The 24,982-nt window shown below is 40.1% G+C and overlaps 3 non-coding genes across 3 annotated transcripts; 2 read left to right on the top strand and 1 right to left on the bottom strand.

Annotated features, from left to right (window-relative positions):
- The first annotated feature begins 4,746 nt into the window (after window positions 1-4,746).
- On the top strand, window positions 4,747-4,853 carry LOC141621230 (small nucleolar RNA R71). Its single transcript, XR_012532158.1, has one exon. It is a non-coding gene; the product is annotated as a small nucleolar RNA R71 (small nucleolar RNA).
- An 11,128-nt stretch (window positions 4,854-15,981) lies between these two features.
- On the top strand, window positions 15,982-16,089 carry LOC141620507 (small nucleolar RNA R71). The gene has a single exon (XR_012531981.1). It is a non-coding gene; the product is annotated as a small nucleolar RNA R71 (small nucleolar RNA).
- Window positions 16,090-19,857: 3,768 nt separating this feature from the next.
- On the bottom strand, window positions 19,858-19,964 carry LOC141625002 (small nucleolar RNA R71). Its single transcript, XR_012534806.1, has one exon. It is a non-coding gene; the product is annotated as a small nucleolar RNA R71 (small nucleolar RNA).
- Window positions 19,965-24,982: the final 5,018 nt, after the last annotated feature.

The raw sequence follows: 24,982 nt of genomic DNA, 5'->3' as shown, positions 1-24,982 counted from the left end.
CGTCTTCCAAGGGGGAATTCTCGGGTGTGAAGCGGAATCGCGAACCGTTAATGTCGATTGGTAAATTTGATGATTGATTGATAATATTTACTCGGATGAAAGTGATTCAACAGGTTAATTACATGTGAACGAGGGTCATAAAAGCGATAAACATGGATGAGACGGATATAAACGGATTAATTACAAGAAGGAGCGATGTTAATGAATGAGTCCTCTATTGAAATCAATTAACTAGGTTAGATATGATGATATATGACGAATATACAATGAACATGTGAATAAACAGATGAAAACTATATCGAAGGCGAATTCCAGAAACCCAATATGAACAAATTGAATTTCTGAAATCCGGGTTCGAATTTAGTGACGAAAAACCCGTAAATATGAATTATTTAGGATTTATGTCGGATTTATGATGATTAAAACACATTAATGAATGAATAATTATACATATGAATTATTGATGATGATTATACGAACGAATTAAAGAGCAAACATACGAAAACAGATAAGAAAGACGAAATTACAGAGGACGAGGAAGAAGAAAAGAAGCAGGAACTGCGGCAGCCTCACGAAGAGGCGCAGCAGGAACTGCGCTCCTTCGAAGAGGCGCAGCAGTTGCTGCGTCTTTTCTCGACGTCTGTCTACTGGAAATCCGCGAAAACAGGTTTTAACAAAGGGTTTTAGAAATCGATTTTAACGGTATTTTCGACATAAACCTTACAATGATGATACGATAAAATAAAATACAATGAATAAAGAGAATTATACACCCTCAAACTTACATGTTGACGGAACGAGATGAACTAAGATATCGACTAGTGAATGCTTGACGCGAATGCAAAGAGAGTGCCCTCGTAAGAGGAAAACGATTGATTAATTAAAGTTGATTGAGTGTAGTTGGTCAAATTGGTCGGTCATGCAACGGAGAGGCTGGTACCCGGAAAGATCCGAGCTTACGTGGTCGGAAGTCCAAGCACGTAGGCGCCAATTAGTAAGAACGAAGTCTAGAATACAAAGGGAGAAGAGAAGGGCGGACACTCGCGTGAGAAATATGAGGAACGAAAGCTCCTATTTATACTAATCACGTGAAGGAATAGGCTTTCGGAGACTCTTTGGAAGTGAATCTCGGAAAGATATGAAAAAGATACGTAAATCATGCAAAGAAGGGCTCGGGAAGGGGCGCAGCGATCATCTGCGTCCCTTGGAAGAGGCGCAGACTGCTTGCGTCTATTCCCGGGAGGTTTCCTCCGTTGAAGAAAGATTTCGCGTTTGAGTTATGGTAGGACGGAAATAATTCGATTATCTTATGAATATTACGGGATATTATTTGCCAAAAGATAGAATTTATAAAATATGGAATAGAAATATCCGGAACATTCGAATATTCGACTCGGGATTTAACAAGATTATCGAGAAAATGGAGACGGTTTTTGACCCGGACTCGAATGTACTCTAATTACTGCCAAAACGACCGTATCAGGACGTAGATGACAACTAAGAGGTTGACATTAATATTTGAGCAAACACTTGACGATAATCTTACGAACTGTCACAAATAGTTCCGCGAATCAAACATGCGGCCCAATAATCACCGGGTGGTTTGCGGGAGGTGCAGAAACGAGGTGTCTACAACTTGATGAATACAACCTACAAATGCAATTAATCTTCAATCAAACAAGCAAAAGAGGCGATTTTTTCGATCACAAAATCGTAAACCCTAACCCGCGTTAAAACCCGTGTAAATGAGCACAAATTAAGGGGGAAATAAGGGGTTTTGGAAGATTAATTAGCAAGGAATAGATTGTAGGAGGCGGATTTGGGGATTGGGCAAGAAGAATGGGGATTTGGGGATGAAATTGATCGCAAATAGAGTAGAGTAGACGAAAATTAGGGTGAAAAATGAAATAGAAAACAAAATTAAGGAGTTTAAAGAATAACTCCCTGCGTCCTATTCATTTTCACTCGATCGAGTGGTTTTAAACCACTCGATCGAGCACTTTTGATGCTCCAGTTGCTCGATCGAGTAGAAATCTACTCGATCGAGAAGTCCAACTTATTGCTTTACTCGATCGACTGGGAGAAGAGCTCGATCGACCATGTTTTCACTCGATCGAGTACAAAAAGTACTCGATCGATCTCTTTTTCGCGTAAGCTCTTCAATTTCGTCATTTCTTCCTTGGAATGCGTAAAACTTCCCCAAACCTGCATAAAAACACATGAAAAAATTTCCCAAAATACCAAATACGCATAAGAACAGTCTATAGTCTTAAATCTACGCTAAAAACTGTCTAAAACTAATTGTCCTAATAAAAGCAATAAAACAAATTCAACGGAAATTCAAAAATTATCTGTTACAAAGTGTTACACGGGGCATTTCCCCGCTCAATTCCTAATGCAATTCAGTAGCCCCTTGGAGGGCTCCTGACTGGAGGACGTCATCTCAGCAACATTGACTGTCCCCTTCAACTTCCATGAGCTTGAATTCGAATTATTTAAAACGGTAGGAGGGGAATAGTTCGCATCCACATAAGCACGAACCTTCCTCGTCCTTGCTCCTTTGTCACCAGCTGTAGCGTCATCATCTCCAATCTGATCGACTTAATCGCACCATTTCCTTTGATAGCTCCTTCATTGCTTTCATCTGTACCTGCAGAAAAGAAAACAGACGAACTTTCCTCCTTTTTGCTCTCAGTCTGAGGCGGAGGGGTAACAATAGCAGCACAATTCTCCAAATTTTCATCTGGAGTGTCAATAATAGGATCAATAGAAGAGAGGGCATTGCAAGGCTGAGCTTGCATGGGGGCCCTCCGGAACTTAGACTGATGAAAAATCAGCTCCTCGTCCCCTACCTGAAAGGTCAAAGTCTTCCCCCCGATGTCTATAACTGCACGGGCAGTAGATAAAAATGGTCTCCCTAAAATGATAGGGGTGTGTGCATCTTCGGGGATGTCTAAGACAACAAAATCAACGGGAATAAAGAACTTCCCGATCTGGACAGGTACGTCTTCTACTACACCTAATGGCCGTGATAAACTACGGTCGGCCATCTGGACAGTCATGTTGGTGCAACTCAGCTTTGTCAAACCAAATCTCTTAGCTAGAGACAATGGTAAGACACTCACGCTAGCGCCTAGATCGCATAACGCATTATCAATCAAATAGGTACCGATATGACACGGAATTGAAAAACTACCCGGGTCTGACTACTTAGGAGGTAACTTATTTTGAAATAGGGCCGACCCCACCTCAGTCAAAGCTACGGTCTCATTATCACAAATAGTCCTCTTACGCGATAAAATTTCTTTCATAAACTTAAGATAAGAGGGTACCTTTGTCAGCAACTCAGTGAACGGCACAGTGACTTCCAAGCTTTTCTGAAGTTCGACAAATTTGCCGAATTGTTGATTAGCTTTAGTATTCTGCAGCCGCCTCGGGAAGGGAACCGTGATTGGTATCTCGAGTCCCTTGTTTCTCTCTTCCAATGTATCTTCCGGTGCAAGTTCTGTATCCTTTGGACGCTTCTTACCTCTCGAACGAGGTCTTTCCGGTGATTCCTCGCTTAAACGAGCACTATCAGGCTCTCGAACAAGCTTCCCGTCATCAAAACTACTCGATCGACCAATATACCCAATCGATCGAGTAGATTCTTCATCAATTTCACTCGATCGAGTGATATTTTCACTCGATCGAGCAATTCCATTTTCTGCTTCACTCGATCGAGTAGATAAACTAATCGATCGACCAATCTGTTCTTCCTGTTCACTCGATCGAGTGGCAAAACCACTCGATCGAGCACTTTCGTCTCCAGTTCTGCTCGATCGACCACCTATAATCAGTCGATCGAGCACTTGCTTTGCCGTGAGCTTATTTTCTTCGACAGAACACTGTTCACCATTAGTTTTAGCCTTCCTCGGGTCTGATTTCAACACTTCCGGTCCCTCATAAGAAAGACCGCTTCTCAAATTTATCAGATTTACCGTCTCATGTGGATTCTTCTCATTTTGAGTCGGTAAATGACCCTGCTTTCTCGAGGATTGATTCGCGACTAGTTGGGAAACTTGAGTTTTACGTGCCTTAATGGACGCATCTTTCTGTTGATCACTCAGCTGAAACTGCTTTGTAATAGATTGCAACATAGACTTTATCCTACTTATTTCACTCACCCCACCGGAAGATTATGCACCTTGATTAGAAGGAGTGAAAGAAGGAGGCTTCTAAAAGCCTTGTTGATTCTTGTGTGGAGGGACATACGGTTGCTGTTGGTGCGGAGGAGGAGTAGGATTGAGCACATTTTGACTACTCCACCTCAAATTGGGATGGACGTTCGGCTCATAATAAGTGTTTGTCTGTCTGTAATGTTGAAAGGCAGCACAAGACTCATAAGAATTTGGACAATTATCTGAAACATGTCCCTCTCCTCCACATCTCTTACAAACGAAAGGACCGTCTGAAACAGCATTCACATGGTAGATTCCTCCTTTCGAGGCTCCTCCCAACTCATACTTATTGAATCTCGCCGTGAGAGCCTCTAATGCAGCTACAGAAGGAGATTCAGCACTCCTCCTTTGATTCCCTCTGGAATTCCCATACTCAGCTTTATGGGTGGCTAAGTCATCAATGATCTTCCACCCCTTAGTCTCTCCCATATTCTCCGAAAATCGGCCACTAGCTGCAGCATCCAAGATAGCCCTCTGATCGTCATACAGCCCGTTATAGAACTGATTGCATAGACTCCACTTTTCGAAACCATGGTGCGGAATGGTTCGCACCAACTTCTTGAAACGGACCCATGCCTCATGAAAGTTATCATCAGGGTCCTGTTTAAAGCTCGTGATCTGAGCTCTAATGACATTAGTCTTCGAGGCAGAGAAGTACTTTTTGTAAAACGCCAGAGCCAAAGAACTCCAGTCGGTGATCCCATGAGCAGCTCGGTCCAGATCCCTATACCACTCCCTTGTTGCATCGCGGAGTGAGAAAATAAACATGGTTTCTTTTATCTGATCTGGGGTCACGCCAGTTGGTGGGGGTATGGAATAGCAATAATCAATGAAAGTCTCCATATGCTTGGCTGCATCTTCATTTGCAGCTCCCCCGAATTGGTTTCTCTCAACCAAATTGATATAGGACGGCTTCGGCTCGAATTTTCTTGCCTCCCCTGGTAATGCAAATCCCTTATAGAGATTCGCAACTGTCGGCTCGGAGTGACTGGCAATACTTGCTTCTTCGGCCATTTCTATAAAGTCCGGAGAAGTGATGGTCTCAGCTGATGAATTAGAAATAGGAGATGAAGGTGGATCCTCCTCAAACAGAGCGTTCTCGTAGTAACTAGACAGAGTACTCAGCTCTTACTCTGTCGGCAATATCCTAGATGATCGCCTCAACTCACGCAAAGTCTTCTCAATCTCAGGATTGATCGGGAGTAGTTCACCACCCTGTGACCTGCGCATAAGAAGAAACTACAAATAAAATATAAGAATAGTTTAAGGAACGGATGCCCCTTAAACTAAAAGAAAGACCAAAAATAAAACAACTAATAATTTAAACAATTGCCTCCCCGGCAACGGCGCCAAAATTTGACACTGTCGTGTACTATCAAAAATAAAACCTAACGGTCTCAACTAAAATGTAGTAGAGACAGTCGAGTATCGAATCCACAGGGAGGCGGTGCAATTATCAGTTGCCTAATTCTAATCTTAAGGTAACAATTGGGGGCTGTTGAATTGCTTTCTAAACTACAAGATTTAAAGGTAAGAGAAATAAGGCAAGAGCAATAAAAGCATAGAGAGGGACATGCCGGGATTTCGATTCACTACGGTAGTTCAGTGACTCGGCTGTAAATGACTTAGACGAATTAATGTAAGACGGATGTTGAAAGGTCTTTTCGGTCTACTTTCTATCCTAAAATACCACTAACTTAATTTTCATTCTCGTCAGGGTAGTCTACTGTTCATAGCAGGCCTATTTAGTCCAATCTTTCGATCTAGGATTAATTTTAGCCAGATTAAAGGTTAACTTAGAAGTGTGCACTCAACTAAGTCGATTAAATACAATTAAATTGCTATGGTGACAGGGCCTTGTAATCAATTCGTCTAATTCATTTACTACATCGTCACTTTCCTACCGTGGATCCTCTAATCCCAACATGAAAGGGGTTTAGCGACTCATATCGCTAATTAAACTGACAGCAGATAGATTTCCAGCAGTAAACATAATGAAATAACCAATAAATTGCATAAAGAGAAATTAGGGCAAAGGAATAAATGTAACGGAATAAGAGATTAAAGCAAACAAAAGATTAATTATTAATAAAGGAAGAGAAAGAATTACAATCGATGCGAATCCGGCGTAAAGAACACAAATTCCAAGCGAAAGCAATCCCGAAATAAAGTCACAGTAGTGAAGAATGAAGTACGCAGTAAAGGTTTTGATAGATACTAAGCAGTTAGTAAAAACTGATACTAATAACCTAACTAATGTAGGTTTAAATAGCAAAGTAAATGAGTTTTTGCGGAATTAACATAACACGGGCTGTTTAAAGCCCATAAATAGCGAAACCACTCGATCGAGTGGATTAAAACCACTCGATCGAGCAATCACCTCAGCAAATCTACTCGATCGAGTAGAAAGTTACTCGATCGAGTAACTGTCCTTTCTGCAAGATAAGGATCGAGTGGAAAATCACTCGATCGACCAATCTGGGACGTAGAAACCACTCGATCGAGTGGCAAAACTGCTCGATCGAGTACTTCGTCTTCATTTCAGCTCAAGTCCTCACCTAAATGCCTCGTAATGCATGCCATGACGCTTTCAAACGCAGTATCTCACTCTGGAAAAATCCCGTCTCCTCTAAATGCATGCAAAAAGGACGAAAAAGGGTACGATTCCACTACTTTCGCGTTCATTTCTACAAAATGGATAAAACGAACCAAAGTAGCCAATTCGGGGCAAAATACCATAAAAAACAGTATAAAAATGCATAGAAATACGTGCTGAAATAGGCTAAAAAGACTATATATTAGGCACGTATCAGCACTCTAAATAGCTAGTGGTTGCATGCATTAAGGGATGAAATGGGGGTAAAACCGCTAGCAAAATGGGATAAAATGCGGTCTTATCAAACATAACATATAAAATCCATGAAACTGGTATTGTCATCAATTTTTGACCATTTTATTGAAATCATTTCGGAGAGTCCACATGAGTTCAAATCGAAAAGAAAGGGCTTCTTTCTGAACTTAGTCATGAAACTTTACAGAGATAGGCCAATGGTCGGAGCTAGTGAAAGCATGATGCACAAACTGTATGTTTGGATATCTACTAATCCAATCAGGAGACGCTAAGGCTCTATCAAGTATTTCAAAAACATTTTCAGAATCACTTTTCTTTTTTTCTCCAAGCAAAAAAATTATCGGAAAAAGGGAGATCTATACAATTAGTATTACTTAAAAACTTAGTTAATTTCACACAACGCGCATTGGTAACCTTTGCCCCCCCCCCCCCCCTTCTTTTTCACTAGGGTTCTTAATCTCGTTAAGATTCCCTAGTAATAAGAAAGGCAAATCAATATTAAGGACACATGGTGCGGTTTAAAACTTTGTCGTCTAAGCCAACCAACCAAAACAATATTTATAACTAAACAAACTATTCTTAGTAGAGTGGTAAGTAAAGGTCGGATCCCAAAGGACGGGTATTGATTTAAGTTATTGGTTGTAGAAATCTATGTCTTAGGGTGTCACAAATTGGGTTGAGATTTGAGGTATCAAGCTACACTACTTTAACAATGAAAAGTAAAGAAATGAAAGCAAAACAAGCAACTAAAGTGGGGCTTTGTAAACAATATTTAAAGGCACTAGGGTGTCAAGGGTTCATAGGGGATTCATGGTGGTGATCATACAAACATGTTTTCATAGTTGCAATCAATTATTGTTGTAATGGAACCGAGTTAGTTTATGTCTTATGATTCATAGGAAGATTTGGGTCCCGGAGCCGAGTAGGTCAAGACTGTACAACACCTATAAATCGACTTACTTTCTTCCTATTCACTTCTATGCATGGTCTAACAAGACTCGGGTTAGTTTATATCTTACAAGTCTTGTTGAATAGATAAGAGATATATGTAAATGCGAGGTTTCATAGTCAAGTATTTTATTAAACATAACATGTGCATAGGTTAACATTACAACAAGCAAGAAATCTTATGATAACATATTAGATTAAGTATGAATCTACCCCCCATGTTATAGTTCCCATAATCCCCCATTAACCCTAGCTAGGAGACTACACACTCATGACTATGGTAAACATGCTAATGAAGGTGTCAATCATATTAGCAAAGTTAAACATGGTAAATGGGTAAAGTAATAATTAAGCAAGGGTAAAAAGGATTATACCAACTTGAGAATGATCCAAATAATAAGCAAAGAATAATAGAAGAACACTTGATGAATGATGAAGAGTTGTCAAGTCTTCAATAAACCCAAATAATCTTCAAACTACCCAACTAAAACTAAGAACACTTGAAGGATTAAAGAGGAATTAAGATTTGATTAATATTGAGATGGATGATTACAACTTGATTAGTAATATCTAAACTTGATTAAAGCTAAATTAGAACTTGGTAATTAATCCCCTAACACAATGAGGTATTTATACTAAGTATAAGTATTAGGGTAACTAAGGGCTTAAATGACGATTAAGTCCCTAAGAAGATGATTAGTGCTTTGCAAGTCCTAGAGAGAGCCACCCGGATTGTCATTGAAGCAAACTCGTGCTGCCCAGGGATCCGCTCGACCTGAAGTTTAGATGCCCGCATTGAGCCCTGAGCCGCCCGATCTGGGCTCGGGGCGCCCGGATTAAGGGTTGAGACGCACGGATCTTCAATCAGCTCTTCTTCTTCTTCTTTGACTGTATAAGGATCCGTGGGGATCGTTGGGAGGTCGTGGGGCTCTTCATCATTGTCCATTTCTACTTTATTTATTCACTTAGGTCTTTAGTAATGGTCTCCTCTTTGATTCTTGGTCATTAGATGCACTCCATTAAGCTCTACTTTGCTCCATAAGTGCAAGGTTAGCAATCCTCTCCTACCAATGACACAAAACCTCAAAGAATATGCAAAGTAGGGAACTAAAGATAAGAAACGACCCTAAATAGCACTAGAAAGCATAGGAACGAGGCTAGTTCGGGGACTAAATGTGCACAAATATGAGTCACATCAAATATCCTCAAACCAAACATTTGCTCATCTCGAGTAAAGAGGTGACTAAAAATATGACCCTTATTAATACTACTAGGCGATGTGAGACAATTAGCAGGTCTCACTCCGCCCCTTCAACTCACAACAAGACATCTATGAGGTAAGATGCCTTCTTGAAAGGCAAGGTGGGGCTTGCCAAAATGGCGATGCATCCTAGCAATTAAGCACACAAGATCAAATAAAGGATGCATCTACAAAAAGACTAGCCACTTTCCTCATCTAAGGGGCGGAAATCATCTAAAGGGAAAGCAATCTAAGGGTACACATTCCATTATAGATATTATTTCTCCAAGCTACTAAGTCAAAAAGGATACCAACAAATCACCTCCAAGTTGTGTCAAACTACGGTACTTTTATCCTCAATCGCTAAATGCTTTTGTCAAGAGTAGGCTCCCTAAGGTGTTAGAAACACTGTAGGATCGCGAAATTCCCCCTCTTGCCTAGACAAAAAGAAGGGTCGTCCCCTCTCCACCATGCAACAAAGAAAAGATCATCAATGGATAAAAGGGATCAAAATGTTTTGAGTTTCTCAATGGTAGTTTTCTTTTGTTTTGTTTCCCCCCAATTTCTTGTGGCATTTGACTTTTGAGAACATTTTTTTGCCACTTTTGATGTTTGACAATTTTGGTACTTGGCAATTTCTTTTGCATTCTTTTGAACATTTTCAAAGTAAGCCCATTTTGTAGCAAGGGCACTTTTATTGAAACTTAGGAGTCTATTTTTGCTCCTCTTTTCATTGATGCAATTTTTGCAAACTTTTTGATTTTCACTTTGGTACTTGAACTCAAATTGTAGATTTTTGTGCCGATTCCCTTTTGTATTGCCAAAATATGATGATAGAGATGAAAGAACGGTTGCATGGCATCAAGGGTCACCTTGGAATAAACGGTAGACAATGAGTCATCACACCACAAGGTACTCTTGACTAGGCCTTAGTTCATGGGTCAAAAGATACTAGTATGACATATCCTAGGGTGTCTTGAAGGTATTCTAGCAAACAAAGTCTCAAGGAGAAAAATTATTTACAAGGGCCTATACACACTTGCCAAGCTTCCCAACTAGACATTTAAACAAAATTTTCCTAAAATGCAACTACATGCCATGATGCAACTATTATATATACAACCCAATGCAAATGCTACTATCACTAGTATGCCATATAATCTAAATGCAACTCCTATAGTCACATTGGTTTGTACCGCATCAAAAAAAAAGAAACCACATTGTCATTAACATAAAAGAGGAAAAAGGAGATTAGGAAAGATCATACCATGCGGTCTTCATATTCCTCATGCCTCGAATGTGGCGTAGTCGGTCCAATGTAATAGGAGTGAACAAAAACAAACAAATATATACAATATATATTTCTACACTACAAAGGGAAGAACATGTTTTTGGATTTTTGAAATTTTTATCATTTTTTGAAATTTTTGAGTTAAGAAAGTGTTAGAATTCCCCATCCCCACACTTAGAATGGACATTGTCCCCAATGGACAAAACAATAGGGAATTGTGCAAATGCAATGGAATGAATGATGCATGATTCTACACTAGATGCAAGCTATATGGAATATATAACAAAGTGATGCAAACTAAGCTAGTCTAAGTGATGCATGCTTTCTATTGTTCGGAGAGCTAATTTGAATTAACTCGGTTTGCTTATGAATGAACTTCCTCAAACCAAACCAAACATTATTTCTAATGAAAAAGAGGGAAAGTTTATTCACAAGCATGCAAATGTAATGCATGAAAAGTAAGTTGTCATTTTGGATTTTACATGGTGGGAGCAAAAGATAATCACCTCAATGGGGCCGAGGTGGTAGTCCCTTGATGGTGCTAGGACTCCAACTCAAAGTGATGCAAGTTAAAATATTATACAAGTCATGGAAACATGAGACAAAAACAAAGCAAAAAGAGGGGTAGGAGACTCACAATGGAATAGGTTGGTACTAGCATAAATGATCAACCCCACATTGTAGTGCCCTCTTTCATGCTTTGTCTACCATCAATTGTCGCTCATCACGACATCTCATTATCATCATCATCTACCTCCATTGAACTGGAGGTTTCACCGCCATCTTCTTCTTCACTTGAACTTTGCTCTTCTTCCTCATCATCTTGGTGAGACCCACTACCTTCCCCGCTCTCATCATCAACTTCCTCCTCTCCCCTTGTATCCATTTCTTCATCTTGAGAAGCATTAGGAAAGAACAATTTCCTATCCACCCAATCCGGCAAAGAACTTGAAGGATCAAGGAGTCCTTGCCTAGCAAGATGGTATAGTGGTGAATATTAGGCGTAATATGCATTCACCCAATCATTGTGAGCTTCTTTATGCATGTGTTGCATTAGTTGGATCAAGTAGTTATTACTCGCCATAGCATCATTAGCTTTGAACTCTTGGTAGGCGAAGGGATAAGGTGGTGTAACAATGGAGGATGAGGGTTCTTCTCTTAGACTTTGTTGTTTTTTGATGATGGTCTCGGCTTGCTTGGAAACGGAGATGAGGTAGTTGGTCCGGTGGGTGAAGATGCGATAAATCTTACTTGGTAAGACAATGGACTTGGTATCCTTGATGAGCCACTCATAGTTATGGTCCAAGTTATCATGCTTGACCCATTGAAACTTGTGAATCAAGTTGCTCATGTCGAGAAGGTGGCTTCCTTTAACTGATTTATAGGTGTTATCCTTGTTGAAATCAGGGTTAACATGTCTTGCCAACCTCGTCACCAAGCCTCCATTAACAATAAAGGTCGCACCATCATTTCCATTCTCAATATCCAACCATCTTTTTATCAAAAGTTGAAGAACATTATACTCACTCTTAGGTTTCCCACCAATATTCAAGAAAGACTCAAGGTAAACAAAGTCTAATTCCGTCAAGTGATTGGCTTCCTTCCTATAGCAATCAAAGTGTTTGCCACGAACTTGTGCCAATACCTTATACCCGGATGATGAATGTACAAGGCATGAAACTCTTTGAAAGTAGTGAGCTTACGACCGGAGATAACTAGCCAAATTGGTTCGGCATCAAATTCCAATGGTTTTTTTGTGAACCGGTCATACTTCTTAAGCCCAAACACTTTACCAAATTCGCCTTTAAGCATCGTTCTAGTCTTGTTTTCGAGACGGAATTCTACATAATTTTGAGTCTCAATCTTATACTCCCTCAAAGAACTAATGAATTCCAAAGTCAAGGAGGGGTATGTCAATTCATTCATTTCAAAGAGGGTTGCTAATCCCATGGACTCAAAAAATGCCTTTGTTTGCTCAAGGACACCAAATTTACTTAAAGCATCTTGACATATAAATTTTGTAGCTAGAATCTTTTTCTTGGCAAGGGATTTGAATGCAAGCCTATGCTTATCGGATAAGAAAGTTACCTTCGGATAGTTCTTCAATTGTTCTACTTTCGGGATAGAATTAGTAGCTTCCTCAATAGCATTGACGATTGAAGTAGTAGCTTGCTCCCTTTGTACCAAGACTATTGCCTTTTAGACAATGTTGGTGTTTTTGTTGCCTTGATTCCTCCCTTGGTCCTTGCCATTGCTTTACTCCTTGTATCAACACACCAAGTAAATGCTTGAATGCTTCTTTCTTCAAGTTCCAATTGGATGCCCAATCAATTTGGGGTTTTTCGAATTTTCACCAACCGTAGAGAAATTGAATGATTTTTTTGAAGAAATCGTTGTTTGAATGGTCTTATGTTGATGAAGGAGTGATTTGTTTTTTATTTGAGCAAGTTTGGACTTGATTTGGGTGAATTTAGATGAGAGATTGTTCTTTTTGGATGAGGGTTTGAAGGTTGAAGTGAGAGGAATAATGGTGTTTGTGTTTGAATCAAGTGAAATGAAATGAAGAATAGGGGTTTTGGTCCCGTGTTTAGTGATAAAGTAGGTCGGGACGGGCGACTCAAGGTGGAGTCGGGCGGATTTTTGGGCAGTGGAAAATCAACTTTCGGAAGGACTCTGGAGATGGGCGTCTTGAAGGCAAGTCGGGCGGATTTACATATGGCTTGCTCGACTTGTGCTGGAGACGGGCATATTGACTTCCACTGCAAATGTTTACAGTAAAGAGCTCCTCCAAGTCCCACGACCTGAGCTGAGGTCGGGCGTCTCGAGCATTGGCTCGCTCAACTTGAGGTCGAGTCGGGCAGATTTCCTTCCAGAGTAGTTTTTCTTTTTGCAACCCTTTCCCAGTCCCCACGGGCTCAGGCCTGCTCGTAGGGATTTTCTCCCTGTGTCAAATCTTCTTCTTTTGTTCTTCATTTCTTCGTGGGTAGCATTACAAAGGCATGATTAGCCTAGGCATGTGCTTCCCCACACTTGATCATTAAACACTACATATTTAAAGCACATTAAAATCCTTCCCTCACTTGCTCTCATGTCACACAAATTAGTAATGTACAAGTTAAAAGAAACGCAAGTTAAGAGGTTAGCATATTTACAAATGGTGGTTTAGGGAGGACTCCACCAAACTCTCCTTCTTGTGAGAGGTGTCAAGGTGGCAAAGCCAAGGTGTTATTGATGTTGCTCAACACCTTGTAGAAGTAGTCAAAGGCTTGTTCATTTTCATGGTAAAGGTCTTGCATAGACCCTTGCACATTGTTGTCTTCATTGTTGTAAACCGAGTCAAAGTGTTGACAAGGATTCATCAAGCCTTGGTCTAGAGTCATAGTATTCCCAATGTAAGGATTAATCAATCCTTCAAATTTATCATCCCATAGACCATAAACTTCATTTGCTTTCTCCCCTATATAGGGTGGATCATGAGTTGATAGGAGCAACTCTCCTCCCTTGTTATCATGGCCAATGAGGCCTTCATCAAAACTTGTCATGGGTGAGCTTTGCAAGCTCTCATTCTTGTTGTAAAAAATTTCATGCTCTCCGAATAGAGCCATTTCAACATCATCAATATCTTTCTTCCAATTGGGCGGTGTATTATTGCCCTTTTCTTTGAGATTTCCATCTTTCCTTTGTTCTTTGAATGGAGGTTCCATCTTCTTCTTGTCACCCTTTCGAGTATAGTGATCAACCATAAAGCAAGGCTCAAACAAGTTGGGAGCTCTCATAGTCTTATCAAGGTTGAAAGTGATTTTTTCATCACCTACTTCAAGGTGAGCTCTCCATGTTTCACATCGATCACTGCTTTGGCGGTGTGTAGGAAAGCTCTTCCTAAAATGATTGGAATGTTAGAATCCTCCTCCATATCAACAATGACAAAGTCCACCAGTATGAAGAACTTTCCAACTCTCACGGGTACATCTTCCCATACCCCTAGTGGTTTATTTATTGAACGATCCGCCATTTGTAAGGTCATGTTGGTGCTCTTGAGCTCTCCCACTCTCAGTCTTTCACACACCGAATATGGAATGACACTCACACTTACACCTAGATCACATAGTGCCTTGTTGATTGTGGTATCACCAATGGTACATGGAATGGAGAAGCTTCCCGGATCTTTGAGCTTTGGAGGGGAATTCCCTTGTAGAATTGCACTACTTACCTTAGTAAAGGCAATGGTTTCCAATTTTCGGATGGACTTCTTCTTGGTAAGGATGCCTTTCATGTACTTTGAATAGAGGCCTGAACATGATGGATTAGCTTCATGAATGGTATATAAACCTCTAAGTTCTTCACAATCTCCATGAACTTTCCAAGTTGCTCATCAAACTTAGGCTTAGTTTAGCGACTTGGGAATGGGAGTCTAATCACAATAGGCTCTTTCTCAACTTCTTTAGCCTTCTCTTCACTTCTCTTCTTTGAGGAGTCATTGGTAATTGTCTCTACCACCTTAGGATTCCTCCTTAGTGATTCAATCACATCACTTTGCTTATCATTCTCTTCAACAATTCCTTCTTCAATTTTCATCTTTGGTCCCTCATATCTAGTACCGCTCCTCAAGTGGATATCATTGATGGTCTCATGTCTTGTGGGAGGATTACCTTGAGGAGGTAATTGTCCCTTTTGTCTTTGGGAGCTAGAAGAGGCCAATTGAGACAATTGAGTCTCCAACATTTTGGTGTGAGCAAGGATATTGTTGATAGCAGTTTATTTGGCTTGACTATTCGTTTGCATCTGAGCAAAGAAATATTGTTAGCTCTTTTGCATTTGGAGGACCGCTTTTTGAACATCAAAAGCTTGGTCATTGGGTTGATTTTAGTATGGTCTTTGAGTAGGATTTCTCATTGGAGGTGGTGTGTTTATAGGTTTAGGGTTTTGGACATTTTGGCTTTTGTATGAAAGATTTGGATGGAATTTGGTATTCTCATTATAATAGTTGGAATAAGGTGTATCATTTTTGTATGCTTGTAAAGCATTCACTTGTTCCTCTACATTCATCTTGATCATGTCCCAAGGTTCCACAACTTTCACAGACTCCATTTGGGATTGAGGATGATGCCATCATAGCATTGACATGTTGTTTGGGTGATTTAGAAGCTTCATCATGCTTGGTCTTGTCTTTCTCAAACTTCAAGTTTATGGTATCGATATGACCACTTAGTTGAGTACCCAATTGTGTGATGGAATCCACCTCATGCTTCCCTTCTCTAGTGGCCTTTCGTGGTCTACTATATTGATAATTATGAACCGCCATTTCTTCGATTTTAGCCCATGTTTGGTTGTCATCAACCTCGGTGAACCTCCCATTGGAGCTCATATTAAGCACATTTCGTGAGTCTTCATATAAGCCATTCCAAAACTGTTGAACAAGGAACCATTCACTATGTCCATGGTGTGGACAAGAGCGACAAGTGTCCTTAAATCTCTCCCATGCTTCTTATAATGATTCCTCATCCCTTTGCTTGAACCCGGTGATTTGGGCTCTCAACATGTTAGTCTTCTCCGGAGAATAGAATTTCTTGTAGAAGGCAAGTACTAACTTCTTCCATGAGTCATTACCAAGGGTAGCCTTGTCTAGGCTCTTCAACCATTGCTTTGGGGTTCCGATCAAGGAAAAAGGAAACAACACCCATAGAATTTGATCTTGGGTCACTCCGATTTGAGAGATAGCATCGCAATAGTCACAAAAAGTCTCCATATGTAGATGAGGATCTTCACTAGGCATCCCTCCAAATTGACTTCTCTCAACTAATTGTATGAATGCGTATTTGGCAATGAAATTACCGGTTAAGTGAGGTGGTGTTGGAGTACCATTTGGTAGGTTCTCCTCGGTAGGTACGGAATGAGATGAAAATTTAGGCATTGTGGGTTGATTTTGTGGTTGGTTTTGAATTGGGTTCTCCTCTCCTTCTCTTGCAAGAGGGTTGGTAAACACAACACTATCCAATTGGATAACACCGATGTCCACAAGTTCTCCAATACCTAAACTTGTCGAAGCCCTTCTAACGGTTCTTCTAAGATTGGTCAAGGTTCTTTCAATCTTGGGTCAATAGGCAAAAGTATACCTTGTGATCTCCTAGACAGGCAAAAAGCAAACAACTAGAAAACAATTAAAACTACCTTGAGGAGTTTGACTTCCCTAAGATTAAGAAAGACACAACTAAAAACAACAAATGAAAACAATTCAATTGAACACCGTCCCCGGCAACGGCGCCATTTTTGGTGCGGTTTAAAACTTTGTCGTCTAAGTCAACCAACCAAAACAATATTTATAACTAAACAAACTACTCTTAGTAGAGTGGTAAGTAAAGGTCGGATTCCAAAGGACGGGTATTGAATTAAGTTATCGGTTGTAGAAAGGTATGTCTTAGGGTGTCACAAATTAGGTTGAGATTTGAGGTATCAAGCTACACTACTTTAACAATGAAAAGTAAAGAAATGAAAGCAAAATAAGCAACTAAAGTGGGGTTTTGTAAACAATATATTAAGGAACTAGGGTGTCATGGGTTCATAGGGGATTAATGGTGGTGATCATACAAACATGTTTTCATAGTTTCAAGCAATTATTGTTGTAATGGAACCGAGTTAGTTTATGTCTTACGATTCATAGGAAGATTTGGATCTCGGAGTCAAGTCGGTCAAGACTGTACAACACCTACAAGTCGACTTACTTTATTCCTATTCACTTCTATGCATGGTCTAACAAGACTCGAGTTCGTTTATATCTTACAAGTCTTGTTGAATAGATAATAGATTGATGTGACCATTATTTGAGCATATTTAGTCCCCGAATTAGCCTTGTTCCCATGCTTTTTAGTGCATATTTGGGTCATTTATTGTCTTTAGTCCTTTGTTTTGCATATTCTTTGAGGTTTTGATCCCTTGGTAGGAAAGGAGTGCAAACCTTGCATTTTCATGGCAAAATGGAGCTAAATTGATTGAATTCAATGACCAAGCATCAAAGAGAAGACAAGACTAGAAGGCATTTGTACATACTATAGTAGATGGGCAATGATGAGAAAAGATCCTTGCACCCCCGAGGAAATCCACAAGGATTGTATGAAGAGAAAGGAAGAAAAGAAGAAAGGAAGAAGCTGATCTACAATCCGAGCGGATTGCCCACAATCCGCCCGTCCAAGACAAGTAATCCGAGCGTCTTCCTTAGAAGGACGCTCGTCCAAAACCACCACAATCCGCCCGTCCACCCCCACAAAACCGCTCGTCCAAAAGACCCACAATCCGCCCGTCCCGTGCCCTGGACGCTCGGATTGTGTGACAGCTAATCCGTCTTCTACTTGTTCTATGAAGGATGCGCATACCTCGGGAAAGACTAGCAAAAAGGAGACTCGCATATTTTCTGAGAGGAGCGATTCCTCAAGGACTTAATCGTCATTTAAGCCCTTAGTAAACCCTAATTTGTGTACCTAATCCCCACTATAAATACCCCAATAGTCTAATTAGATAATCATGTTCTTCTTAGCAATCTCTAGTGTAGTTTATATCATTCTAATCTCTCTTTAATCTTTTAATCAACTTTTAATCAAGTCTTAATACAAATCTCATTTCCTTAATCTCTCTTTTGTTCATCTTTCATTTTGGGTAATTGAAGATTATTTGGGTTATTATTGGGAGCTAGATTGACAACCTTCCAATTAATCATCAAGTACTTCTATTATTCTTTGCTTTATTTTTGGAATCATTAGTAGGTATAATCCTCTTAATCCCTTTTTAATTATTGTTAATTATCTTCATTTATTCATCATGTTTTACTTTGTTGGTATGATTGACAACCTTGCTAGCATGTTCAAGATGATAATGAGTGAATAGTTTCCTTAGCTAGGGTTAATGGGTAATTAGGGGAAACCAACATGGGGAATGATTCATGCTTAAATTAATATGTTTTCATAGTTTATTTGCTTGCTTGTTGTGATCTCAACTTATGCACATGTTATGTTTGATGAAATGCGAGCCTATGAATCCTTGCATTTTTTCACCCATCACCTATCTTTTCAATAAGACTTGTAAGACATAAACCAACTCGAGTCTCATTAGAACATGCATATAGTTGAGTAGGGAAAATTAAGTCGACTTGTAGGTGTTGTACAATCTAATCGATTCGGCTCCGGGACTCAAACTTTCCTAGGATTGTAAGATATAAACCAACTCGATCCATCACAACAATAATTGCTTGCTTATAATTTGAGAATATGTTTGTATGATCAATTCCCATGAATCCCCTATGACCCCATGACACCCTAGTGCCTTTTATCAATTGTTTACATCCCTTTTTAATCATCTTTCTTGTTTACTTTCATTGCTTTTTAGTTTAGTGATCTTCTATTCAAACCTCAAATTGTGACACCCCTAAACACCGCTAGTTGCAATTGAAAATCTCATCTCCATTCCCATCCCTTGGGATCCGACCTTTACTTGCCTCTTTACTAAAAGTAGAGTTGTTTGTGGAGTTATAAATATTGTTTTGGTCTAGGTGCTCCTAACAACAAGTACCGAAAACTAAACCTTTCAAGAGAGACCGACCAAAAATGGCGCCTTTGTCGGGGACGGTGTTAACTTGATTTAGATTTTCTTAGATTGTTATTAGTTGTGTCTTTCTTTGCCTTGGGGAAGTAAAACTTCTCAAGGTTTGTTCTAATTGATTTCAAGTTGTTTGATATTTTGCATGTCTAGAAGATCACAAGGTAACTTGTTACCCTTTGATCACGAAATTGAAAGGACTTTGACAAACAATAGAAGACTTGCTAGAGGTACTTTGAGAGGTATTGGTGAGGTTGTAGATATTCAGCCAAATGCTGTTGAGTTCGTCAACCCTTTTGCAAGAGAAGGTGAGGAGAACCCAACACAAAATCCAACACAAAATCAACCCACAATGCCTAAATTTTCATCACATTCCGTACCAACCGAGGAGAACCTACCCAATGGTACTCCCACACCACAACACTTAACCGGAAATTTCATTGCCAAATCCGCATTTATCCAATTAGTCGAAAGAAGCCAATTTAGGGGGATGCCTAGTGAAGACCCTCACTCTCACATGGAGACTTTTTGTGACTATTGTGATGCGATTTCTCAAACCGGTGTAACTCAAGACCAAATTCGATGGGTCTTATTTCCTTTTTCTCTAATTGGCACCACAAAACAATGGTTGAAAGGCCTTGATAAGGCTACTCTCGGAATTGACTCTTGGAAGAAATTGGCTCTAGCTTTCTACAAAAAGTTCTACCAAACGGAAAAGACTAACATGCTAAGAGCTCAAATTACGGGCTTTAAGCAAAGAGATGAAGAATCCTTGTATGAAGCTTGGGAGCGATTTAAAGGAATTTGTCGCTCATGTCCTCATCATGGGCTTAGCAAGTGGTTCTTGGTACAACAATTTTGGAATGGTCTTTATGAAGACTCAAGAAACATTCTCAATATGGGATCAAATGGTATGTTCACCGAAGTTGACGATAATCAAACTTGGAACAAGATTGAGGAAATGGCGGTCCAAAATTCACAATATAGTAGACCTCGCAAGGCTACTAGAGGAGGAAAGCATGAAGTGAACTCTATTACTCAATTGGGTGCTCAACTTAGTGCTCACATTGATACCATCAATTTGAAGTTCAAAAAATCTATAGCTAGACTTGAAGAAGCCTCAAAATCATCAAAGCATCATGTTAATGCCATGACGGCATCTTCATCAATCCCAAGTGGGATATGTGAGAATTGTGGAACTTTGGGACATGACCAAAGTGAATGTAGGGGAACAAATGAACAAGTGAATGCTTTTCAAGCATACAAGAGTGGTACCCCTTATTTAAATTATTACAATGAAAACACCAAATTCCACCCAAATCTCTCATACAAATGCCAAAATGTTCAAAACCCTCAACCAACATACACCCCACCTCCCATGAGAAACCAAAATCAAAGACCTTTTTACAACCAAAACCAAGGTTACCAAAATCAAACTCCATACAAACAACAAAATGACCAAGGTTTTGATGTTAAAAAAGCGGTCCTCCAAATGCAAAAGAATCAACAAGAGTTTTTCACTCAAATGCAAAAGGATAATCAAGCAAAGGAAATCACCATCAACAACATCCTAGCCCACACCAAAATGTTGGAAACCCAATTGACTCAACTAGCATCTTCAAGCTCACAAAGACAAAAGGGGCAATTACCACCTCAAAGTAATCCCCCAAGACATGAAACGGTTAGTGCCATCCACTTGAGGAGTGGTACGAGGTATGAAGCACCAAAGAAGTAAGTTGAGGATGAAGTTGTGGAAGTTAGTGACAAAGAAGAAGTTGTGCAAAAATCCAAGGATGGAGAACCATCAAAAGAAGAAGTTTCAAAGAAAAGTGAAGACAAGGCCAAGGAGAAAGAACCCATTGTGATTAGACTTCCTTTTCCAAGTCGTCAAGCCAAGCCCAAATTTGATGACCAACTTGGAAAATTTATGGAAATTGTGAAGAATTTGGAAGTCTCGATTCCTTTCACGGAATTAATCAATCATGTGCCGGCCTATGCAAAGTATATAAAAGACATCCTTACGAAAAAGAAGTCGATCCGGAAGCTTGAAACTATCGCCTTCACTAAGGTGAGTAGTGCAATCCTTCAAGGGAGTTCACCTCCGAAACTTTAAGATCCGGGAAGCTTCTCAATACCGTGTACCATTGGCGACACAACGATCAACAAAGCCTTATGTGATCTAGGGGCTAGTGTGAGTGTTATGCCGTATTCGGTAAGTAAAAGGTTAGGGATGGGAGAGCTTAAATGTACCAATATCATACTCCAAATGGCCGATAGATCGACGAAGACACCATTAGGGATATGGGAAGATGTTCCCGTAAAAGTTGGGAAATTTTTCATCCCGGTGGACTTTGTCATTGTTGATATGGAAGAAGACTCCAATATTCCAATCATTCTAGGTAGACCTTTCTTGCACACCGCGGGTGAGGTGATAGATGTGAAGCATGGAGAGCTCACTCTAGAAGTGGGGGATGAGAGCATAACTTTCAATCTTGACAAGACCATGAGAGCTCCCCGTTTGCATGAACCATGTTTTATGGTTGATCATTATAGCCGGAAGGATGAGAGGAAGAAGTCGGAATTCCAATGGAAAAAGAAAGTTGATGATGCTCCATCAAAAGAGCAAGAGAATTGTAACAAAGAGAGCTTGAAAAGCTCACCCATGACAAGTGAAGAGGATGGCCTCATTGGCCAAAATAAGAAAGGAGGAGAGTTGTCTCTATCAACTCAAGAGATTTTTAATGATCAAGTAGACGAAGTTTGTGGTCTTTGGGACGATGAGTTTGAAGGGATTTTTAATCCCTACATTGGTAATGCTATCGATCAAGACCAACAGGAAGGACAACAAGTGCAAAGATCTATTGAGGATCTTTATCATGATAATGAACAAGCTTTTGACTACTTCTTCAAGGTGTTGAGCAACATCAACAACACCTTGGCCATGCCCCCATGACATCTCTCTAAGGATGAGAGATTGGTGGAGTCCTCTCCAAACCACCATTTGTAAATATTTCTAACTCCCTAACTTGCATTTTAATTCTTACATTGCATTTTTTTGTCATTTTTGGATTTTTGTGCCTTGATCAAGATATTCATCATTTTTGAGAGAAGTGAGGAAGGGACTAATGATTTTAATGATGTGTAGTGCTTTAACTTAGTGTGGGGATAGCAATTGCCTAGGATATTCATGCCTTTGTAGTGCCCCTACAATGAAGAACACGGGATTTGAAGAATGAAAATGACACGGGATATGCAAGTGCACGGATGGACCTGAATCCGGGTAGACCAGGAGGAATCCGAGCGTCTTCTGGGTAATCCGCTCGTCTTATAGGAATCCGAACGTCTGTGGAAGAATCTGTCCGTCCAAATGAGCTGCAAAATCAAAAAATTTGGTCTGTTAGAGAATCCGAGCGTCCCAGCTGAGAAGACGCTCGTCTGAAACTGGCCGCTCGTCTTCACTGAAAGACGCTCGTCTTTTTGCCAGTGCAGATTAAGCAAAGTTCCTGTAAGAGAATCCGCTCGTCTTTGAGGAAAGCCGCTCGTCCTGAATTGCAGAATCCGCTCGTCTTCATTGAAAGACGCTCGTCTTTAGGCGAGTTTTCCTGAAGCCAAATTGAGCAGAATCCGAGCGTCCCGACAGGAATCCGCTCATCTTCCCCCTACAGTTTTGAATTTTTCAGGTGTTTTAATACCCCTTCCCACATTCATTTCATTCATTCATTCATTCAAAAACTACCCATAAACCCCAAAACCCTCATCCTCTCCATCACCAAAAACAAAATTTCCTCAACCAAATTCAACAAAATCAAATCCAAACTTCCTTACAACAACAATTAATCACTCCTTTTGCAACAATAATCAATCCAAGCACCAAAATCTTCAACCTTTGAGTCTATTTTTGAAACACAAAGACAAATCCTTTCATCTTAAATCAATTTGGGTATAATTAGAAATTGAAGATTTTCAATCTTTTCTTGGTATAATCAACAATGGCAAGAACAAAAGGAGCAACAAAGGCACCCAAGGCAAAGACACTTTCGAAAAGGCAACAGAGCCTTCAAGCAAAGAAAGCTTCAATGGCTATGGTGGTTTCTAGTGCAAACTTGGAAGTTCAACAACGACAAGATCCTCCCTTGGAAGCAACAACAACAACAACTCCGGAAATCGCTCAATTACCCAACTATCCGAAGGTAATTTTCATTTCTAACTCCCATAGGGATACATTTGCCAAGTATGCTAAGAAAGCCATTTTGCCCACCAAATTCATTTGTGAAGATGTCTTGAACAAATTGGGTGTACTTGAACAAACAAAAGCCTTCTTTGAAGCCATGGGGTTGGAAAAATTGTTTACTACAAGAGAATTGACATACCCCTCCCTTACCTTGGAATTCTTAAGTTCATTGAAAGTGACTAAGGTAGAGACTAGAGAATACATCGAGTTTCGCCTTGCGAATGTGAATAGGCGCATCACCTTTGATGTTTTGAGTAAAGCATTAGGCCTTAGTGATACACCATATTATCACAAGATGCCCGAAAAGTATGACCCCGCTCCTCTTTGGGAGGCTATTTCCGGGAAGAAATTCGTGAACTTTCATGCTTGTCGCGCTCTATTAGTCCACCATCCGGGCATTAGAGTGTGGCACAAGGTCATCGGGAATACTATAATTGCAAGAAAAGGCACTAATCACTTTACAAAGCTCGATTGTGTTCTACTTGAGTCGGCCTTAAATGTGGGAAGGGAATTCACTAAGCCCTACAATGCTCTAAGGCTTTTGATGGAAAGATGGCTTAATGTTGATTGTGGCAAGGAAGGCACCGCTCATATTGTAAATGAAGGTCTAGTTACTCTCTTGGCCAAGCACTTTGACCCAAATTTCAACAAGGATAACACCTACGTGGCGATCAAAGGGGGTCATCTCATTGACATGGATGCCATGATTTACAAGTACAATAGGGTCAAGCATAACTCTCTTGACACCAACTATGGGTGGCTAACCAATGATGCTAGATCTTTCACTTTGCCTTCCAAGATATGCCGATTAAGTGCTCATCGAACAAACTACCTTCTTCCACTCTCCAAGGACGCCGAGTACATCATCCGTCAACAAAGGGGCGAGATTGAAGAGCTCTCCTACTCCATTTTTACACCACCCTACCCATTCAAATATCAAGAGTTCAAACCCAAAGATGTTGAAGTGGGCAATGACTACATGACTCTCCTCATGCAAGAGATGCACAAACAAGCTTATAATGATCGAGTAGATGCATACTTGGCCCAATATCCACCCCTCCTTAATTTAGCTAGGCAAGGACTACTTGATCCTTCATGTCCTTTGCCTAGTTGGGCGTATAGGGAAGTTTTCTTTCCAAGCACATCTAGGGGTGAAAGACCGGGTGAAGATGAGAATGTCGATGATGAGGTTGTTGATGATGAGGGTGTTGATGAAGAGGTAGATGAATAAGAAGAGGTTAATGAAGATGATGAAGGAAGTGAGCAAGATCAAGGAAGTGAAGATGAGAGTGGAGATGAGTCCGCTTCTATGGAGAAAAATGATTTGACAATGATGATATGGTGGAGGACTAGCAAACTTTGGAGGCTCCTACCCTCTTGAGGTTTGTCTACTTCTTTCTTTGTTTTCTTTATTTTTATCTTGATCATAGTTTGGAGAGTCCTAGCAACATGAGGACTAACACCTCGGCCCCATTGAGGTGTTCTTTTATTGTTCCCATTTGAAAAATCCAAAATGACAATATATAGTTTCATGCATTGCATCTTCTGTGCATGAACTACCCCAAAATTGAAGACATTAGAAATAATGTCTATCTCGGTTTGGGGAAGTACATGCATA

The sequence above is a fragment of the Silene latifolia genome, chromosome 1, assembly GCF_048544455.1.
Source record: "Silene latifolia isolate original U9 population chromosome 1, ASM4854445v1, whole genome shotgun sequence".
Taxonomy (NCBI): domain Eukaryota; kingdom Viridiplantae; phylum Streptophyta; class Magnoliopsida; order Caryophyllales; family Caryophyllaceae; genus Silene; species Silene latifolia.
Note: the sequence above shows the minus strand (reverse complement) of the source record. Positions and strands in the feature narration are given on the sequence as shown.